Source organism: Cryptomeria japonica, chromosome 2, assembly GCF_030272615.1.
Source record: "Cryptomeria japonica chromosome 2, Sugi_1.0, whole genome shotgun sequence".
Taxonomy (NCBI): domain Eukaryota; kingdom Viridiplantae; phylum Streptophyta; class Pinopsida; order Cupressales; family Cupressaceae; genus Cryptomeria; species Cryptomeria japonica.
In genome coordinates, this window is record NC_081406.1 from 345804428 (window position 1) to 345819575 (window position 15148).

Here is a 15148-nt window from a genome sequence, read left to right on the forward strand (position 1 = left end):
TAAATCCTCTTACATAAACCCAATTCGATCTCCAATGATCGACCAAATTCTCTACCTGAATGATATTACATTATTCGTGCATTACATATCCATATCCCATACCATGATCTAATCTACAATGAGATCTTACATGTATATATACGAACCCTCGACCATAAACAATCAGTTCAGCTGCCACAGAATAAACCAATTACATAATTACAAAACATGTCGGCCTTAGACCAAATAAATAATATCCAACACATAAGACATCTCAGAAAGACATCAAGAGGTCCAATCCATACGTTTCATTAATTCAGTCCATAACCTAGATCAACTGGGACCCAATATAGGTCCACACACTAAAACAATGATCTCCATCTACCAAGTGTCGAACATGATCACCATCAATATCTTGAAACTCCATTAGAAGCTGCATCAACACCACTTATGTAATTCATCAAAGATCTTCAACAAAAGCTCTGCCGGTGAAACCGTCGCCAGAACTAGAAGCCAAGCTTCTAAGCAAACAGGATAGCATCTGATCACCAGACCAAAAGCAACTGACTTAATATGAGCATGAGTATCATGAATAAGCCAATTCCATAACCAAATCATATCAGAGCCTACCGGATCATGTCAGATCCAAACCAACCAGAAACCACTCAACCTACCAGGACTAGAAGGGTGCCGATAAAGCATCCAAACAACTAGTGTTGACATCAATGATAAAACATCAATGCAATACATAATCAATTCAACCAAATGGCCAACATTGTAATGTTGATGTAGGAGAATATTCGGTTCATAGCAATCTTGCATCAACCAAAAACATTTTCCTTTTTGTTTTGTTTTCTATTTGTAGTTCAAGTTTTCCTTTCTATGTGTCATGGTTTTGGCTCACCGGATCTTGTGGAGTTGGATTCTACTTGAAGACTTGATAATATTTCTTGATTCTAGACTGCATCGCATTTGGATAATTTTCCAGCAAGATATCGCTACCGGTTTCCATGACAGTTTCCTATTACCAGTTGTTCCTTTGTTACCGGTTGCCTGGACCTATTCTGGTTATCTACCGAAACCCATTCCAAAGCTTGCAAAGCCTTGGGTGTCGATTCCAATGTTCCTTGGCATGTGGTTGACATTTTCCTGTGATATACGTTTCATCCTTTAGATTTTCCAAAGGAATATCTTGGTGGAGGTTGGCCTTGTTTATTTTGCATGTTAGGTCTTGTTCTTCGGGTTTAGATCCCTTTTGGGCCAACTAGATCTTTTGGATCAATATATATATATATTTAATTATGCCTTAGAATGTAATCAATTAGAGAATCAAGCAGCTAGACTGTGCATAGAAGATAGATCATAAGATTTAAGATCCCGGTTATGACCTATTCTACTTGGCCTGTGAGTCGGTATGTTGTAACCTAGTTGTCACCGGTTGGATGTAATCAAATCTCATGCGATAAAACAATCTATTCTAAATTGCCTCCATCATATCTTTGTGTTTCCATTGTGTTTACTCTTGTTGATCCGTCCAGATTGATCTCTTTGAGGTCCCATTGGCTAAAATAATGCATGTATTCTTCCTCCCACCATGTACTTCTTGTCTATTAAACTGCCAAGGTCTACCCAACAAAAGGTGATAAATATCCATAGGCATAATATCACACAAGACTTCATCATGATAATTCCCAATTTTCAATTTCACCAAACATTGTTCACTTACTAACAACTGATGTTCATCCTAAATCCATGCTATCTGATAAGGCTTATGGTGTTTCAATCTCTCCAATACATAATAATGCTAGAAGAATGAAGTATGTATGAATGCTAGAATCTATTTAGTAGATGGAAGGAAATTCCTGGATGGATTGAGACATGAGAATGTGTGCTTTGCCTTAATTCCTAAGAAGACTGAGAAACTGGAACTGGAAGGAGAACACCCGGAAGAGATAAGAGATTTGCTAATTGAATATGAGGATATCATTTCAGATAATGTACCTGATGGATTGCCACTGGTGAGAAGTATTAGTCATTGCATGGACTTGGTTCCTGGAGCTAGTTTTCCTAACAAAGATGCACATTGATTGACACTGATAGAAAATAAAGACCTGAATAGAGAAGTGTAGGAGTTTTTGAAGAAAGGTTTGATCAAGGAGAGTTTAATCCCTTGTGCTATACCAACAGTATTAGCACCTAAGAATAATGAAGAGTGGAGAATGTGTATCAATTCAAGAGCAATAAACAAGATCACAAAGAAATATCGGTTTCCTTTGCCCAGGATTGATGACATAATGGAATATTTGAGTGGAGAAAAATACTTTAAAAAGATAGATTTGAAGAGTGGATATCATCGGATCAGGATCATAAAAGGTGATGAGTGGAAGACAACATTTAAGACAAATGAAGGATTGCATGAATGGTTGGTGATTCCTTTTGGATTGATTAATGCATCAAGTACTTTCATGAGGCTGATGCATGAGGTATTGATAAAATTCTTGGGTAAGTTTGTTATTATGTATCTGGATGACATTCTGATTTTTCAGTAAGACAATAGAGGAGCATTTGTTCCAGTTAAGACAAGTTTTGCTAAGGTTGAGAGAAGAAAAGTTGTTGATCAATGTCAAGAAGTGTACTTTCATGAAGGATGAGTTAGTTTATTCAGGATTTGTGATATCTAAGGATGGTTTGAAGATGGACCCTGAGAAAGTGAAAGCAATTATTGAATGACTTACACCAGAAAGCATTGGAGAGGTAAGATCATTTCATGGGTTGGCTAGTTTTTACCGGAAGTTTATCAGAAATTTCAGTTCATTTTGTAACCCTATGAATGAGACCATGAGAGGAGATTAAAAGGAATTCAAGTGGACTAATAGAGGAAACAAAAGTTTTGAACCGTTGAAGCAGAAAGTGACTAAGAAGCCTATGTTAGCTTTACCAGATTTCAGTAAAGTATTTCAAGTAGATTGTGATGCAAGTGGAACATCAATAGGAGTAGTCTTGAGTCAAGAAGGAAGAGCAGTAGCTTATTTCAGTGAGAAATTGAATGATGCCCAGAGGAGATATTCAGTATATGATCAGGAGTTTTATGCCATAGTTCAAGCCTTGAAGAAGTGGAGACATTACTTAGTGCCTAAGGAGTTTGTGTTGTATACAGATCATCAAGATTTTCAGTATTTAAACCATTAGAGTAAGTTGAATAAGAGACATGTGAGATTGGTATAATTCTTACAGAGTTACACCTTTGTGTTGAAGCATAGAAGTGGGAAATCTAACAAAGTTTTTGATGCATTGAGTAGGAGAAGAAATTTGGTGACAAATATGAGAGTGATAGTATTAGGATTTGAAGATTTGAAGACCTTGTATGATGAGGACTTGGATTTGTAGAACCTTGGGAAGCATGTAGAGAACCGGTTATGGTAGATAGAAGCAAATGGTTGGATTATTTCATTCAAGATGGGATGTTATTTAGAGGAGTTTAGTTATGCATACCTAAGAGTTCTATGAGAGAGAATCTAATAAAGGAGAAACACACTGGAGGATTAGCTGGACATTTTGGTATTGACAAAACAATAGCATTGGTGAGTGAGCAGTACTTTTGGCCCAAGATTCATAAGGATGTTAAGAGATATGTGCAAAGTTGTAGAGTTTGTCAAGTTGCAAAGTGTAGTAGTCAGAATGTAGGATTGTATAAACCTTTGACAGTTCTGGTATGACCTTGGGAGGATATAAGCATGGATTTTGTACTTGGATTGCCTAAGACACCGAGAGGGAATGATTCTATATTTGTGGTAGTGGATAGGTTCTCGAAGATGGATCATTTCATACCTTGTAAGAAGACATCAGATGCATTTCATGTAGCAGACCTATTTTTCAAGGAAGTGGTAAGATTGCATAGATTACCTAAGAGAATAGTTTAAGACAGAGACACTAAGTTTTTTGGCTATTTTTGGAGAACACTTTAGAAGAAGATGAAGATAGATTTGAATTTTAGTTCTACTTTTCATCCATAGACTAATGGACAGACACAAGTTGTTAATCGGAGTTTGAGAAATTTGTTGAGATGTTTAGTAGGAGATAAAACCAGAAATTGGGATTTGATTCTTGCACAAGAAGAGTTTGCCTACAACAATTCAATGAATGGAAATATCGGAAAAACATCTTTTGAGATTGTTACTGAAGTGCATCCTAGAGGTGTATCAGAATTGAGAGACATTAGCAATGAAGACCGAAGGAGTTAAGAAGAAGAAGACTTTGCAAATCACATGGTAGCATTGCATATTTAGGTTAAGAAGCATTCGAAGGACATAAAAAACAAGTATAAGGAGAAGGAAGATGAGACAAAGAGACATAAGGAATTTGAAGTTGGTGATGAAGTGATGGTATATTTAAAAAAAGAGAGATACCCGGTTGGAATTTATAACAAGTTGTAGATGAAGAAGTTTGGACCTTGTAGGATTTTGAGGAAGTTCAGTTCTAGGAATGCATATGAAGTGGAGTTACCGGATAATCTAAGTATTTCATCTATATTCAACATTGTAGATCTTCATGAGTACCATGAACCAGGATTCAATGAGGATAGTGTTGTAGAATTGGAGAAACAGTTCCCCTAGAAGGAACCAGATCAGATTGAAGAGATTTTGGATAGTATAATTGGGTGTAGTATCCGAACCAGTCAGTATAAGGAATATCTTGTGAAGTGGAAGGATAGACCAATTGAAGATTCATCTTGGATTTCTCAGGCAGAGGTAGATCACCTTGGTTTTCCTCTGAACCCAACAAAGTGAGAGGCTCACTTTTTCAATAACCCTAGATGTCTGATGCAGGAGCATCCCTGGTTCATAGCAATCTGCATCAACCAAAAACATTTTCCTTTCTGTTTTGTTTGCAGTTTCAATTTTAGTTTTCCTTTTTGTGTGTCTCAATTTTGGCTCAACGGATCCTGTGGAGTTGGATTCTACTTGAAGACTTGATCATCTTTCTTGCTTCCAGACTGCATCACATTTGGATAATTTTTCGGCAAGATATCGCTACCGGTTTCCATGACAGTTTCCTATTACCAGTTGTTCCTTTGTTACCGGTTGCCTGGACCTATTCTAGTGATCTATCAGAACCCATTCCGAATCTTGCAGAGCCTTGGAAGTTGATTCTAATGTTCCTTAGCATGTGGCCGACCTTTTCCTATGATCTACATTTCATCCTTTGGATTTTCTCGAGAAATCTCTTGGTGGAGACCGACCTTGTTTATTTTGCACGTTAGGTCTTATTCTTTGGGTTTTGATCCCTTTTGGGCTAATTGGATCCTTTTTATCGATATATATATTTGTAATTATGCCTTAGAATGTAATCAATCAGAGAATAAAGTAGCTATATTGTGCATAGAAGATAGACCATAAGATTCAAGATCCTGATTGTGACCTATTCTACCAGGCCTGTGAGCCGGTATGTTGTAACTAGGTTGTTACCAGTTGGATGTAATAAAATCTCATGTAATAAAATAATCTATTTTGCATTTCCTCCATCATATATTTGTTTTTCCATTATGTTTACTCTTGCTAACCAGTCTGGATTGGTCTCTTTGTGGTCCCTCCTCACCAATGACTACTTTACATGTATATCATTATATTGATCTAGTGGTAGATCTTTGTATCATGTGATGTAATTTTATATTTAGGTATTAAGGGTTTGGCCGACCTTGTTGTCAAGGTTGATGAATTGTATAAATAGGTGTTATTCTCATGTAATTTGGGTATCAGTGTGGTATTTGCATTATCAGGGAGTGGCATATGTGTTGCTTAAGTGCATTTATCTTTCTGTGGAGATTGATGTTGCAGAGTAGACATATGTGCTTAATCGAAACTATCATCAGGCATTTGGAGATGCTATTATTGCAGTTCATTCCTTTCAGATTGTAGTCTGAATCTTTTTGTTAGTTAGTGAGACTTCCTTGAGGGTTTTAGCCCTCCTGGTCATTTTATTTTGAGAAGTGAACTCTAGGAAGTGTGTCTGAATCCATGTGCATTCTCCATTGTAGTATTTATACATACTACTATAGAGTATCATCTTACTGTGGGTATGTTCCCATCGTGGTTTTTCTCTTAACTGGGTTTTCCATGTCAAAATATTGGTGTTGTGTGTTGTGATATCAATTTTCTTATTTTTGTTGTTGCCGCAGTTTATCAGATCTGTATTTGTGGTTAAGATTTTAGATTCAGGGAAAACTGATTCACCCACCCCCCTCTCAGTTTTCCTTCATTGATGTTGCCAATAATTGGTATCAAAGCTACATCCTCAGAAAGAAGTTTAACCACTTTAGGAGATCCGAGATGGTAATTGGTGGTGTTATTCTTTAAGAAGGAGAGTCCAAGATTTGATGGAAGTAATTATGCTATATGGAAGAACCTGATGGAGGTACACTTGAGATATCTTGGAGAAAATTACTAGAAGATTACAAAAAAAAGCCTATTCTATTCCTCAGAATGGACCGGTTACTACTGATGAGATCAAAGAAGCTAAAAAAAATATTAGAGCTAAGGAAGCATTGTTGAGCGCCTTGACTGATTTAGAGATGACTAATGTAATGGGACTTTAGACCACACATGAGATCTGGGAGAAGATGAAAACATAAACACTTTCATGACTAAGGTGAATGAACTTGTCCTAGGTATCAGATGTGTCGGTGGAACCCTTAAAGAAGATGAAATTGTTGCTAAGTTGTTGAGATCATTGCCTCCTGCTTACAAACATACGGTAGTTGCTATTGATGAGATCCGGAGTGTGACTACTATGACAAGAGACATGCTAGTTGAGAAGATTGAATTTGGTGAATCACATAGAAATTCTAAGACAACATTTAGAGCATCTGTATCTGGAGCAGAAGTATGATCTTGAAGAATACAAAATATCCAGATATGAAAGAGAAATAAGATAGATGGAAGAGAAAGAAAGAGAATTGGATGAGCTTGAAGAATTGATTGCCCGGATATTGCCTAAGGGAGCCGGTAAGTATGATGGAAAATTACCTCTGAAATGTTTATCTTGCAATAAGATAGGACATTTTTCTTCTAGATGCCCTGAGAGAATGTCTAAATATGGTAGGCATGATAAATTTGATAAAAATGATAGGAATGACAGATATGAGAAGCATGAAAATTATGAAAAGCCTTACAAGCCTAACCGAAAGTATGAGCATCAAAAGAATTGTTATTATGCTACCGATGAAGGTGTTACAAATGAAGAATCAAAAGGAGATGAAGTTTTTTATTTCTATTAAAGAAGATGGACCGATACCTGTTGATTCCACAAGCTGAACTATTGAGGAGAAAGATTAAGTTGCTAAAGTTGAAGAGAAAGATGAATTGGTGATTAGCAGCGGTTGTTCACATCATATGACCCGTGATAAAAGAAAATTTGTGAGTATGGAAAGTATGAAGGTGGAATAGTAAGATTTGGAGATGACAAAGTTTGTGTGATCTGTGGTAGAGGTTCTATTTCCTTTGATGGTAAGAATAACATTGATGATGTTCTATATGTTGAAGGTTTGAAGCATAATATTTTAAGTGTTGGATAGAGGGTTGACAAAGGTTATGATCTACAATTCAAGAATGGAAAATGCAAGATCTTAAATGCCTCCGGTATAGAGATTGCATCTGTAACTAAGACTGAAGGTAATATTTTTCATTTGAGTGCTTGTGAGAAAAGTTGTTTCATTGCTCAGATTGATGAAAGTTGGTTATGGCATAGGAGAATGTGTTATGTTAACTTTGATTCAATGATTAAGATCAGTTCTATTCAAGTTGTTAGAGATCTGCCTAAAATTGTTAGCCTTGCTAATCTAGTATGTAAGGAATGTCAATTGGGTAAGCAAACAAGAATCTCTTTAAAGAGTGAGCACTATACATATAATGGATTGCTAGATAATATGTATATTGACCTATGTAGACCGACAAACGTTAGAACTATGTAGGGTGACAGATATTTTATGTTACTAATTGATGATTATTCTAGGATTATGTGGGTTGTCTATTTGAAGGAGAAATTAGAAGTATTAGATAAATTCAAAAGATTCAAAGCAAAGGTTGAGATTGAGTCGGGACTGAAGGTGAAATGTTTGAGATTTGACAAAGGAGGAGAATTATGGTCCAGTGAGTTTGATTCATTCTATGCGAAGCATGGGATTAGAAGACAATTATCTTCTCCTAGAACCCCTCAACATAATAGAGTTGTTAAAAGGAAGAACAAAACTATCTTGGATACTGCAAGGACTATGTTGATTGAAGGAAATGCTCCAAAGATATATTGGAGAGAAGTTGTTAGCACTGATGTTTACACATTCAACCGAGTGTATATAAAAGGTGATATTGGTAAGACCCTTTATGACCTATGGTTTGGTCATGCTCCTACTGTGAGATATTTCAAAAAATTTGGAAGAAAATGTTATATCAAGAGATATGAGGATATAGGAAAGTTTGATGCAAGAAGTGACGAGGGAATTTTCCTTGGATATTCAATAAAGAGCAAGGCCTACTGGTGCTACAATAAGAGACTGAGAAAAATAGTGGAAAGTGCAAATGTGAAGGTTGATGAGGATTATAGTAAAGAGATCAAAGCTTGTGGATATGATGATGGTCAACATGTTGTTCTAACTCATATTAAGTCTAAAGAATTGAAGCAAAATGACCGAGTAGAGACAATTAATTCAAATGTTGCTGCTATCGGTGAAGAAGTGTAGGAGCCTAAAAATCAAAATAGTTAGAAGACTCTGAGGTATCTAAGATTGAATCATTTTGAAAATCATATTATTGGAGATAAAAATAAAGGTGTGATGACTGGAAGAAGGCTAGCTGCTGAAGAAGTATGTTTGATTTCTAAAATTGAACCTAAAGATGTTGTTGAGGCTTGTAAAGATGAAAATTGGATGAGAGCTATGGAAGAAGAACTAAATTAGATTGATAAGAATAACACATGGGAGTTTGTGCCTATACCTAAAGACAATAATGTGATTGGTACTAAATGGTGTTGGAATTGAAGAAATCCAAGAACACTACGAGGGGGGGTGAATAAGTGTTCTGCCAGTATTGTAAGATTTTACCTTATTATAAAATACACATATAAACTGGTAAATGAAGAAACATATAAAATGAAGTAAATAAACCAGCCACATGAATGTGATAACACAATGATGAACAGTGAGTACCAAACCGGTACTAAGAGGGGGGGGGGTGAATCAATACAGGTACAAAAACTTTTCCTAAACCGGTTTGACTACAAACAGTGAACTTTACTGCCAATCACTAGCACCAGTCATAAACCAAAATACTACTGGTTAAGCACAATGAGACTGTGAAAGATATAAATCGGAAATAGTTATCTTACCACACAACCTACACCCTCATTTCCACATTATACTTATGCATAGATAGGTAATCTATCAATAGAAATATAATAACTTGATAGATCAACATGATTCACCGCTTGATAGAAAACAACAAACCATCACATGAAAAAGACATCACATATGACACACATTTTTCACATGGAAACCCAACTGGGAAAAACTACAGTGGGGATGAATACCCACAATCTGTTTTTGAACTATTTAGAAGTCCACTCTGTTAGAAGCCTAGTCCGGTTAAAGACTGTTACAATAGGTTCTGTTAGGAACCAATCCTATTAGGGATCACCCAGTTAAGGGATGGCTAGAATACCTGTTAAGGGTTAAACCCTGTTAAGGGTTACCTTGTTAGAGGATTTTATAAACTCAATGGCTTTGAGTCACCCTGTTAAAGGATTTACAACAAGCTAGTTAAAGCTACCTTGTTAAGGGATTTTCCAACTATTGAAGTGATTAGAGATCAACATGTATTACAATGATCTGGTAATAGCACCCAATGCCAATGCAGACCTACTTTAGATACTTTCTTCTGCATATGCACTCTACAGGTATCAACCCTCTTATCTGGTCTGGCAAGAATCACATATCTTTGCACTTAGATACACACGCAACATTTGCCAACAACCTCAACATGAAACACATCATTGACCTTATAGGAAACAGATAGGCCAGTAACATAAATCCTAAACCCTAAACATTTAGGTTGAGAAATTTAGTCGGTTCAACACTGACCATTGAACACTTTGTATTTGAATACAACGGTCTTGAACAGATCTCAAGAAATTATCCAACGTTCGTTCTTCACTGCTTCTTGGAGGTGATAACCCATCACGCGTTCTCCACCGTTTGCATAGACTTCGCGTATTCCTGAGGTAGATAGGATCAATCTCCTTCATGTAGGATCGTTCACATGCACGAGGCTGATGTGGCAACATGATCTGTTCTCCATTACAATGCTAACTCATCACACAATGCCATCGGTTGAATCACACAGGCTCGAAACACTTCAACTGGAAACCCTAAAGCTTCAACCGGAAACCCTGAAGTTGAGACTACCAACCGGTAGTCATACCATATTAAACCTTGATAGAAAACATTCCATATACCGGTTCACTTGGACAAACGTACCACTTCACCTTTTCTGCATATACCGGTTCTCATCATTATACCGGTTCACTTTACTAGTTGCTTAACTTCAATAAACTTGTTCACTCTTCATCATATTACCGGTTCACTCTTCAGTGTGTTACCGGTTCTCTTTCAGCATATTACTGGTTCTCTCTTGAGTATATTACTAGTTCATTCTTTTAGCATATTGATATCAATGACAACACAATATCATCATGTCAACATATTCTGCACATATGCCAACAATCTCTCCCTTTGGCATTGATGGCAATATACAAAGATATCTCTCTTTCTGCATCACATCATCTCCTTAATACTTTAGATATCTTTTCCACTTCACATCTTCTCCCTCTTTGACAACAATGCCAAAGTGGAGGCACAAGCTTCCCTGATCCACTATGCTGCTCCCCCTGAGGAGTAGCATCCTTCAACACATCAATCCTGAAAAGATATAGCAAAGTAAGATTTGACTGATGTGGAGCATAAACCTTTAGATTATCTCTTGAAGGGGAAACACCCCTAATGCACCGCTCAGATAGGTAAAAGAGCCTTCGGTAGAGGATTGGTGAATATGTCTGCTAACTGCTCCTTACTGGAAACATGTTCCAATACCAGCTCTTTGTTCTGAACCTTTTCCCTCAAGAAATGATACTTGAGTTCAAAGTGCTTGGTTCTAGCATGTAAAATTGGATTCTTGGAAATGTTAATTGCACTTGTATTGTCACAAAATATACTTACTGGTTCAGATACAGGAACTTTGAAGCCATTCAATACATGCCTCATCCAAATAGTCTGGGTATAGTTCATAAAAGCTGCAACATACTCCGCTTCTACTGTAGACTGAGAGATACAACTCTGCTTTTTACTCATCCAGGAGACCAGTGTACCATTGAGAAAGAATGCACCACCGGTTGTGCTCTTCCGGTCATCCACATTACTAGCCCAATTAGCATCTATGGACACTTTCAGATTGAAATTATCATTGTATGGATACCACAATCCATAGTCAATAGTTCCCTTCAGATATCTAAGAATCCGCTTGACTGCTACCAATTGGGATTCTCTTGGGCTTTGCTGAAACCGAGCGGTAATACCCACTACATGTGCAATGTCTGGTCTGTTATGCACTACATAATGCAGCTTACCAATCATTGATCTGTATTCCTTCTCATTTCCCAATGCTGAGTCATCCTCTTTTGATAGTTTACAACCGGTCACCATTGGTGTACCAACCGGTTTGTTGTCTTCCATGCCAAAGGTCTTCAACACCTCTTTGACATACTTGGACTGAGTAATAAAGATTCCATCTTTCATTTGCTAAATCTGCAGTCCAATGAAGAACTTAATCTCCCTTATGAGTGACATCTCAAACTCCTTTTTCATCTCATCTGCAAAGTCATGACTCATCTTGTCATCTCCACCAAAGATTATGTCATCAAAAAATACTTCATAGATCAGAATCTGATCTTCTTCTGATTTCAAGTAGATATTGCTATCTTCACTTGTTTTTTCAAATCCAATCTTCACAAGATGGAAGTGCAAGCATTCATACCATGCTCTAGGTGCCCGCTTCAGTCCATACAAGTCTTTATGTAGCCTACACACCATGTCACTATCTTTTGATAGGGAAAACCCATCTGGTTGCTCTATATATACCTCCTCTTCAATTATTCCATTCAGGAATGCAAATTTTACATCCATTTGGTATACCTTGAATCCTTTAAAAGCTGCATATGCAAGAAGCATACAAACTCCTTCCAATCTTGCTACTAGAGCAAAGGTTTCTCCAAAGTCTTCCCCTTCTTCTTGGGCATATCCTTTACACACTAGTCTGGCCTTGTTCCTTACCACTTTTCCATCCTCATTCAACTTATTTCTGAAGACCCATTTGGTTCCAATGACATTTTTATGCTCCGATTTGGGTACCAAAGACCATGTACCATTCTTCTCTATCTGGTCAAGTTCTTCTTCCATTGCCTTGATCCAGTCTTCATCTTTATGTGCCTCTTTGAATGATTTAGGCTCAAATTCAGATATCATACATGAGCTTTCTCTGACCTTTCTTCTTGTAATAATTCTCGCATCTTTGTCTCCTATGATCTACTTTGGATCATGATTGAGTTTGACATACCTAGGTATATTCTTAACAGATTCCTCTTGCTTTTCTTCTTCATCCTCATCTTCATCAACATCAGCATCAATCGGTGTAGGAGCACAATTACTGGTACTGGGCTGATTTGCAACCGGTTCCCAGAAGGTTACTACTGGTTCATCTCCTACATGCTCTTTATTAGTTTCCTCAGGTTTCTTAGAGTTTTCATCAACCCTAACATTGATGCTTTCAACAATTCTTTGAGTCCTATTGTTGAAACATTTGAGAGCTTTTCTTTTTGTGGAATACCCTAGGAATATTCCCTCATCGCATTTAGCATCAATCTTGCTCTGATGTTCACTCCTCTTGATATAACATTTGCTACCAAACATTCTGAAGTAGCTTACCACTGGTGTCTTACCGATCCAATACTCATAAGGAGTCTTATCCTTTCCTTTCTTGATGAGTACTTGGTTCATTGTGTAGACTGCAGTGCTCACCGCTTCTCTCCAAAAGGTGTGAGAAACCTTTCCTTGGATCAACATAGTTCTAGTCATTTCAACCACAGTCCAGTTGTTGCTCTCAGCTAAGCCATTCTGCTATGGAGTCTAGGGGATAAATAGTTGCCTCTTGATGCCATTCTCTTCACAATATTTGTTGAATTCACTAGAAGTGAATTCTCCTCCTTGATCAGTTCTGAGACATTTGATTCTTCTACCACTTTCCTTCTCTACTAATGCTCTGAAAGCTTTGAACTTTCCAAAGGCTTCAGACTTGTCCTTCAGGAATGTGACCCACATCATTATTGAGAAATCATCTGTAAGAATCATAAAATACCTATCTCCCTACACACTGCTAGTTTTCATAGGACCACACAAATTAGTATGCACAAGATCAAGTAAATTGTCTACAGTGAAAGATTTACCTTTGAAGGTTGAGGAAGACATTTTCCCTAGTTGACACTCTCTGCATAAAGGATTTTCTGGTTTGCTCAGCACCAACAATCCTCTAACTACCATTATCTTACTTGCCTTCACAATATCATCAAAGTTTACATGGCAGAGTCTCCTATGCCATATCCAATTGTCTTCAAACTTAGCCATAATACATGTACTGACATTAGCATTTAGCTAAAATAGGTTACCTTTGGTCTGCATACCGATAGCCATCAGTTCACCACTCTTTCATTTGATTTTGCACACTCCATTTTTGAATTCTAAAGTGGGTCCATTATTATTCAGTTGAGAAACACTCAAAAGGTTGTGCCTTAGACCTTCTACCCAATACACATTGTCAGCACTATTCTTTCCATTTAGAGAGGTGGACCCTCTACCTTTGACCATACATAGTGCATCATTACCAAAATGAACTACACCACCTTCATACTCTTCCAGAGAAAGAAACTTACTCCGGTCACCAGTCATATGGTGAGAACAACCACTGCCAATAATCCACTCATTGGAATTATCAAAGCGGGAGACAACAGACTTCTTGTCTGACACATCTTCCTTGACTGCTACAAACACAATATCCTCATTTTCTTCATTTTCTGATTCCTCGTCAGTGACACCTTCATCAACTGCTACAAAATAGTTTCTCTAGTTTCCTCCTTTGAACTTCTTGAACTTTTCCAGTTTGTCCTTGCTATCACCATTAGGACAGTTTACAACAATGTGTCCTATCCGGTTACAAGAGAAGCATTTTAAAGGGAGCTTACCTCTGTATTTACCAGTTCCCTTAGGAAGTCTCTTGGCAAGAAGAGCTTCAAATTCCATCAAGATATCCTCATCATCCATTTCTCTGCTCTGTCTAGGTTCACCACTGGTACTAGCTTCTTTTCCTTTTCTAGATGATGTAGCAGATGCTCTAAAGGCTCATTCAGTCTTCTGAACACTGGCATCAAAACTATTTAGCTCATAGGCTGTCAACTTTGCAATGCTGGAGTCTAGGGATACCTTAGTCTTGTCTATTGACCTCAACTCCTGAATAGCAGCAACCCTTATTGCATAGACCAGTAACAAGGATCTCAAAACTTTGCTAACAACAGTGGAATCTTCTGTTTTACCACCTGCACTCTTGATATCACCAACAATAGTTTTGATTCTTATTCCATATTGTTAAATGGTCTCTCCTTCAACAATCCGCATGCCTTCAAACTTTTGTTTGAGGCTTTCTTCCTTAGCTTGTTTCACATGCTCATCACCGCCATAGATATTCTCAAGAGTATCCCATACTTCTTTGGGATTTTCTTTATCTTGGACATCAATAAACCAAATGTCAGATAAACTACTGATTAGGGCTTCCATGACTTGTCCATTCTCCTGAATCTCTCTCTTTTGGTCATCGGTGAGAGTACTGGTAGGGATAACATAAAAATTCTCAACATAGCTCCAATGTTGAGAACCCATGCTTCTGATGTATATCTTTATTCTATCCTTCCATATTTTAAAGTTATCTCTGTTAAATTTTGGACCTTCCCTCTTCATCATTACAATAGGATCTTTCCCTCAAGTGGTTAAGCTTACAACAAAGAGGACCTAGAGGATGCTCTGATA